The 6,012-nt window shown below is 41.7% G+C and overlaps 1 long non-coding RNA gene across 1 annotated transcript in view; it reads left to right on the top strand.

The window, feature by feature from the left end:
* Positions 1-1,818, top strand: part of LOC108529517 (uncharacterized) — a 70,748-nt gene extending 68,930 nt beyond the window's left edge. Inside the window, exon 4 of the long non-coding RNA XR_001885561.1 lies at positions 759-1,818. This is a non-coding gene — a long non-coding RNA (uncharacterized LOC108529517). The remainder of the gene's footprint in view (positions 1-758) is intronic.
* The last annotated feature ends 4,194 nt before the right edge of the window (positions 1,819-6,012 follow it).

The raw sequence follows: 6,012 nt of genomic DNA, 5'->3' as shown, positions 1-6,012 counted from the left end.
TTTTTTTTTTTGACAGAGTCTAGCTCTGTCACTCAGGCTGGAGTGCAGTGGTATGATCTCCGCTCACTGCAACCTCTGGCTCCCAGGTTCAAGCAATTCTCCTGCCTCAGCCTCCCGAGTAGCTGCGACTACAGGCACACACCACCACACCTGGCTAATTTTTGTATTTTTCTTAGAGACGGGGTTTCACCATGTTGGCCAGGCTGGTCTTGAACTCCTGACCTCATGATCCACCCCCTCGGTCTCCCAAAGTGCTGGGATTACAGGCATGAGCCACGGCACTCGGCCTGTAGAGTGAATTTTTTGTGTGTCACATAAACCCCACGTTTCAAGGTGATAGCAAATGGATTACATCATTTGAATTGTGACCTCTGATAAAATATCTTATTTTGTTAAACCTATTAGGTGAATATTTATTATTCTATAATTTGGTGAGGGAAAGTAAGGCTCTTAGAAATAGAGCCAGAGGTTATGCAGTAAGTCTGTGAAGCCCCCTGGATGCAACACTGAACCACAGTAAAGTAACCATAATTTTGAGCTACATGCCAGGAATTGGGGTAAACTCTCATTGTAAACGGTATTTTGTTCCATCTTCCTGGTGATCTTTACTAAGGTATTATCCTTTCCATTTTTCAAAAGAAATGGGAGTCCAACATGATTAAGCTATTTATAGAGCTAATAAGTGATGTAATTCTGAGGGCAAGAGAAAAAGAAATGTATTTAGTGTCAGTTTAACCCTTTTTATTTTTCTTTTGCAGTCCATGAAATTTTGCTTGTAAATTCGGATGCAAAGCAAGTTATTTCTATCATTCTCCCAGGGTATAGATCCTCATTTCTTCAATCAAGCGCTTTCTCCAGACTCATCCCATTCCAACAAGCCCATGTGGATGCTTGGCTTATAGATTCTGCTCAGCTAAGCCCCCGGCCATCTAAAAGCAGGAGATGGCCACATTAAGTTTCCCATTATGTTCCTGAACCTTTTGTTTTTCAATTATAGGAGTGCAGGTTCTGTCTAATACAGGTGGGCAGAGGGCCAGGAAAAGACTCTGACCTTTCATTGTTTATGGGAGAATCTGAACTCTGCCAGCATTCAATAAAGGCAAAACATCTGCAATGTACCTGCCATTATCAATCAACAAAGAGCTATTGGTAAGCTGAACAATGGCCCTCTAAAGTTATCCGTGTTTTACTCCCAGGAACCTGTGAGTACATTACTTTACCTAGTGAAAGGGACTTTGCAGATGTAATTAAGGATCTTGAAACAGAGAAATTATCCTGGATTATCTAGGTACAATCAAAGTAATCATACGAATCTTTATAAGAGGAAGAAAGGAGAAACAAAGTCAGTAAAAAGATGTGATAACAGAAACGGAGGTTGGAGTGATGGGCTTTGAAGATGGACGGGGGAAGGTGCCGTGAGCCAAGGAAACGAGTAGCTTCCAGAGGCTGGAAAAGGCAAGGCAAGGAAATGGATAATCCTTTAGAGCTTTCAAAAGATGTACGGCCCTAGTGACCCTTTTTGGACTTCTGACATCCAGAAATACGAGATAATACCTAAATGTATGTTGGTTTAATCCACTGCGTTTGTAATAATTTACTACAGCAGCAATAGGAAATTAATGCACTAGCTAATCATTTCATCTCTGGGCGGTCTCAAGTCAACTGTATGTGTTGACTTATCCTATATGTGATTCGGGCCAGGAATTGAGTGCTAAGTGCTACGAATCAGGGTTTTAAAATGAGATGTCCTGAATTTGAATCCCAGTAGGGCCACTTACAAGCTATATGACCTTGGGCATATTAATTACACACTATGTGTCTTACATTGCTCACTTGTAGTTCAGAGATCATACCAGTTTTCTTTCTTGGTGTTATGGTGATTGGATAACATAATATATTAAGCGATCTTAGAGCACAGCATTTGCATTATGCATTTTCTTTACTCCCATTTCATTTGTTTTCCTTTTCTCATGCAGTAAAAAGTATATTTTTGTGGATTACCCTATCTGGAAACAGGAACTTTTATGAAATTTCTTGTTGGCATGACCTCTTTCTTGATAACGCCTGAGGAAGTTGTTAGTTTAATATTTCATCAAGAGAGCAGGGTTAATTGCAAACAACCGTATCTTCATGATAAACTGAACCATTTATAAATACCTACAGTAATTATGATCTGACAAATGTATACAACCACCAATTACTTTTTTCCAGGATCCTGATGCTCTGCGCCCATTCTGGCTAGTCCAACTCGGGAACGCTGGCTACTTTCTTTCTAGTGTCTTAACTGATGGGATGACGGTTCAGTTCTCTGACTCCAGAGCTGCCCACAGTCAAAGTTACGGCCCTCATGTATTTTGTGCATTTCTGTGTGGCTGGTGAAAATCCACACATGTAATTTGCAGATGGTTCCTCATTTCCTCCACACTTTCCTCCTCCTGTGATTGCTTCTCATGGTCCCTGCTTCCGTCTTTTATGGAAGGAACTTTATTTGCATTCTTAGTTGCAAGAGAGAAAAATGACACCTTTGGGAATCAGGCCTATTTTAAGACTATTCCATTCTCAAAAACGCTCTTCTCGCTGCCTTTTCCTGTCTCCGCCTGTAGAGGCACCCTTTTCCTTTCTCTTCCTGCACTCCACTAATACTACTCAGAGTTGAATTCCATTGTTTTCTGTCTGAGATTCCCCTGGTAAGCAAATTTTGCTTGCCTCGATGTGAGTCTCAAAACCGATCACTTTGTCATTCCTGCAGGAGATATGAAGAATTTCCCAGGGTTAGAATAGTGTGGGTAATAGAAAAGGAGGTTTATGGTGAAGGTTGTTCTGGGTCTGCATGAAGTATCAGATCACAAGTAAAAGAGCCATTCCTGTTTTGTTTAATAAATGTGTGTGTGTGCTTCCGTGTGTGTGTGTGTGTGTGTGTGTGTGTGTGCGTGCGTGCTTTACTGGATACTTTAAAGCACAGAGCTCTGGGCAAAAGCCCCTCTTGGTAAGATTTAAGAACCATATTTTCCCAGGTTTTTGTAATCTAGTTGAACAAATGAGAATTAGGAATATGAAGTCATTAGCGTTACAAGGCAGCTCTTAGTTAAGTGGTAGTAAGGACGACAGCTTTGTTAATAGTGTGGAGTTTCAGGCATGGATTGCAATGGAAACACTAAATTTTGTATATGGAAAATATGTGATTGGATTGGAGAAACAGAACATAAAACTTACAGTGCATAAAACTTCAATAAAAACACCACGCCATATTTTATGCTTTTCTTGTCACATGGGATGAGAATCCACATCGAAATTATCACATTATTCTCCAACACAGGGTTTATTAATACACAGTCTTGAGGCTCTGAGAGTGCTGCAAAGAGAGATGGAGAACAAGGAAGGTTATGCCGGGTCAAGCCCAAAGAGACAGGAGTAAATTGAACACAGTACTGGGTAGGCATTGAGAGGTTCAGAGAGAACAAATTCAAGCAGCAAGTCACAGGCAAGCACCCAGCATTCAGCGCTGAGATCCTCAGAGTCTGAGACAGGACAGGAGCCTTCGGAAATCATCCAAAGATAAGATGAAAGAATAAGAAGTGGAGAAAATGAGAGTGTGTGTGAAGGCAGTTAAATACGCTCAGGCCCTTGCATAAAAGGATGCCACTCTTACCCTAAGAGCAGATAGGAGAAATGAGTTTAAAGATAAAACTCACAGAAGTTTATTGTAGATACTGGGGTTTCTCTCCTGGGTTCTACACAACTGAAAGGAAGACAAGGAGGATTGAGTCATATGGAGATCACAAGACGTCTTTTAATATATCAGTATCATTTAAAAGAGCTGAAATGGAAGAAAGTGTCATGGATATCCGTTGCCAGGTAGGCTTCCTGATCGTTATCTTCAGCATTGGACATATTCTTTCAACCCAGCAAAGACCGTGCCAAACCCGCCCCCGTGAGGATTAGGACCTGGAGCAGCAGCTTAGAACATGTGGTTCTGACTACCCAGCCAAAGGGCCTGGACAACGTGAATTACTTCCTGAAGGCTGCCATGACAAAGTGCTACAAACCTGGTGGCTTAAAACAACAGAAATTTGTTTTCTCACAGTTGTGGGGTCCAAAAGTCAGAGTGGGTAGGGCTATGGTCCTTCCCAAGCCTCTAGGGTAGAATCTTTCCTTATCTTCTCCAGCTTCTGGTGGATTCAGGAGTTCACTTAGCTTGTGGCCACATCACTTCAGTCTCTGCCTCTGTCTTCACGTGGGTCTTCTCATCACCTTCTCTTTGTCTCACCAAAGATTCTTCCGCCTCTTCTCTTAAAAGGACATCTGTCATTGGTTATGAGGCCTGCCTTGAATTCAGGATGATCTTGAGAGTCTTTTCTTTTTTTTTTTTTGAGACGGAATCTCACTCTGTCGCCCAGGCTGGAGTGCAGTGGCGCGATCTCAGCTCACTGCAAGCTCCGCCTCCCGGGTTCACACCCTTCTCCTGCCTCAGCCTCCCGAGTAGCTGGGACTACAGGTGCCCGCCACCGCGCCTGGCTAATTTTTTTGTTTTTGTATTTTAAGTAGAGGCAGGGTTTCACCATGTAAGCCAGGATGGTCTCTATCTCCTGACCTCATGATCCGCCCCCCTCGGCCTCCCAAAGTGCTGCAATTACAGGCGTGAGCCACCGCACCCGGCTGAGATTGTTAATTACATTGGGCAAGCACTCTTTTGCTAAATAAGTTCACATTTATAGGTTCCAAGAATTAGGACTTAGACATATCTTTCTTGGGAACCATGATTCAGCCCACCACACTGCATATACCCATGTCTTTTTCCAAAGCCACCACCGAGGTAAGTCCACTTTCTTCTGAAGACTATCCAGGAAGAGGGAGAATGTGAAGGAGGCCAGGGTTCCTACTGAAGAGGTCCATTCCTCAGTTGACGAAAACCAACATCACGAATGGGAACAGCTGTTCTCCCTAACAGTGCCATAATAATGACCACCATTCAGTGTGCCAGGTACTTTTGTAAGCAGTTTAGAGGTATTAATTCATTTAATCTTCCCATGAACCTGTGAGAAAAGAACTTTTATTATCCCCATTTCAGGTGAGAAAACTGAAGTATAGAATGTTAAACAACTTGTCTGAGCTTATGCATAAGTAAATGGTGCAGCTGGAATTAAATGCCGGCAGGCTGGTTGCAGAGGTCACTCTTAGCCCCTTACCCTCCACATCACCTGGTACATTTGCCATCTGTACTATGATGAGACTGAGGTTATTAGATAAACTGCTCTGGAAGAACTATGATCAATGGTGTGTTGAACTACAGTAAATGTACAATGGGGAAAAGCTGAGTAAATCATTTGTCTTCCCCTCTGATAGGATATTCTGCAGCAACTTTAAAATAATGTTTTTGAAGATATTTCATGATAATCTAAAATATTCATAAAATCATGTTAAGAGAAAATGTCAGATTATATGTAATTCAAAAATATATCTTATATCTATAAATAAATACATTCATACAAAATAAATCAGAAAAAGTATATTAATATGTTAATGTTGGTTGTCTCTACATTGGAAACTGTGTCTTCTGTATTTTTCAGATTATCTGCAGTAAACATATATTGCTTTTATGGAGGTAAAAGCAAGGCTGCTATTAATTGGGGCCAAAGAGAAAGATAAGAAACAATTCAAATTGTTTCCAGAAACTGGTAGATAAAAAACAAAACAAGACAAAGAAAAGGCCCCCATCCTTGGGCCTGTGCAGGAGCATAAAGAGAAGAAACATTAGGTTCTAAAGAATTTTGATTAGCAAGAGCCAGACAAGAACCTCGGGGTGGTGGCTGCACGTGCATGGGGTGAGATGAGGAAAGGTGCCACAGAGCACAAAGAAGCCTCCCAGTCAGGAGATTTCCTGTGTTTTCTTGCTGAAACATGGAGCAGGCATCAGAGAGGAAAGAAAGATAGCTCAGCATTTCATGGGCGGTAGTCCAAGCTTAATTTTGCTTACAAGGTTTTTACACGTTCCAAACGAGAACACTCGGGTGG

The sequence above is a fragment of the Rhinopithecus bieti genome, unplaced genomic scaffold (assembly GCF_001698545.2).
Source record: "Rhinopithecus bieti isolate Rb0 unplaced genomic scaffold, ASM169854v2 scaffold_865, whole genome shotgun sequence".
Classification (NCBI taxonomy): domain Eukaryota; kingdom Metazoa; phylum Chordata; class Mammalia; order Primates; family Cercopithecidae; genus Rhinopithecus; species Rhinopithecus bieti.
Note: the sequence above shows the minus strand (reverse complement) of the source record. Positions and strands in the feature narration are given on the sequence as shown.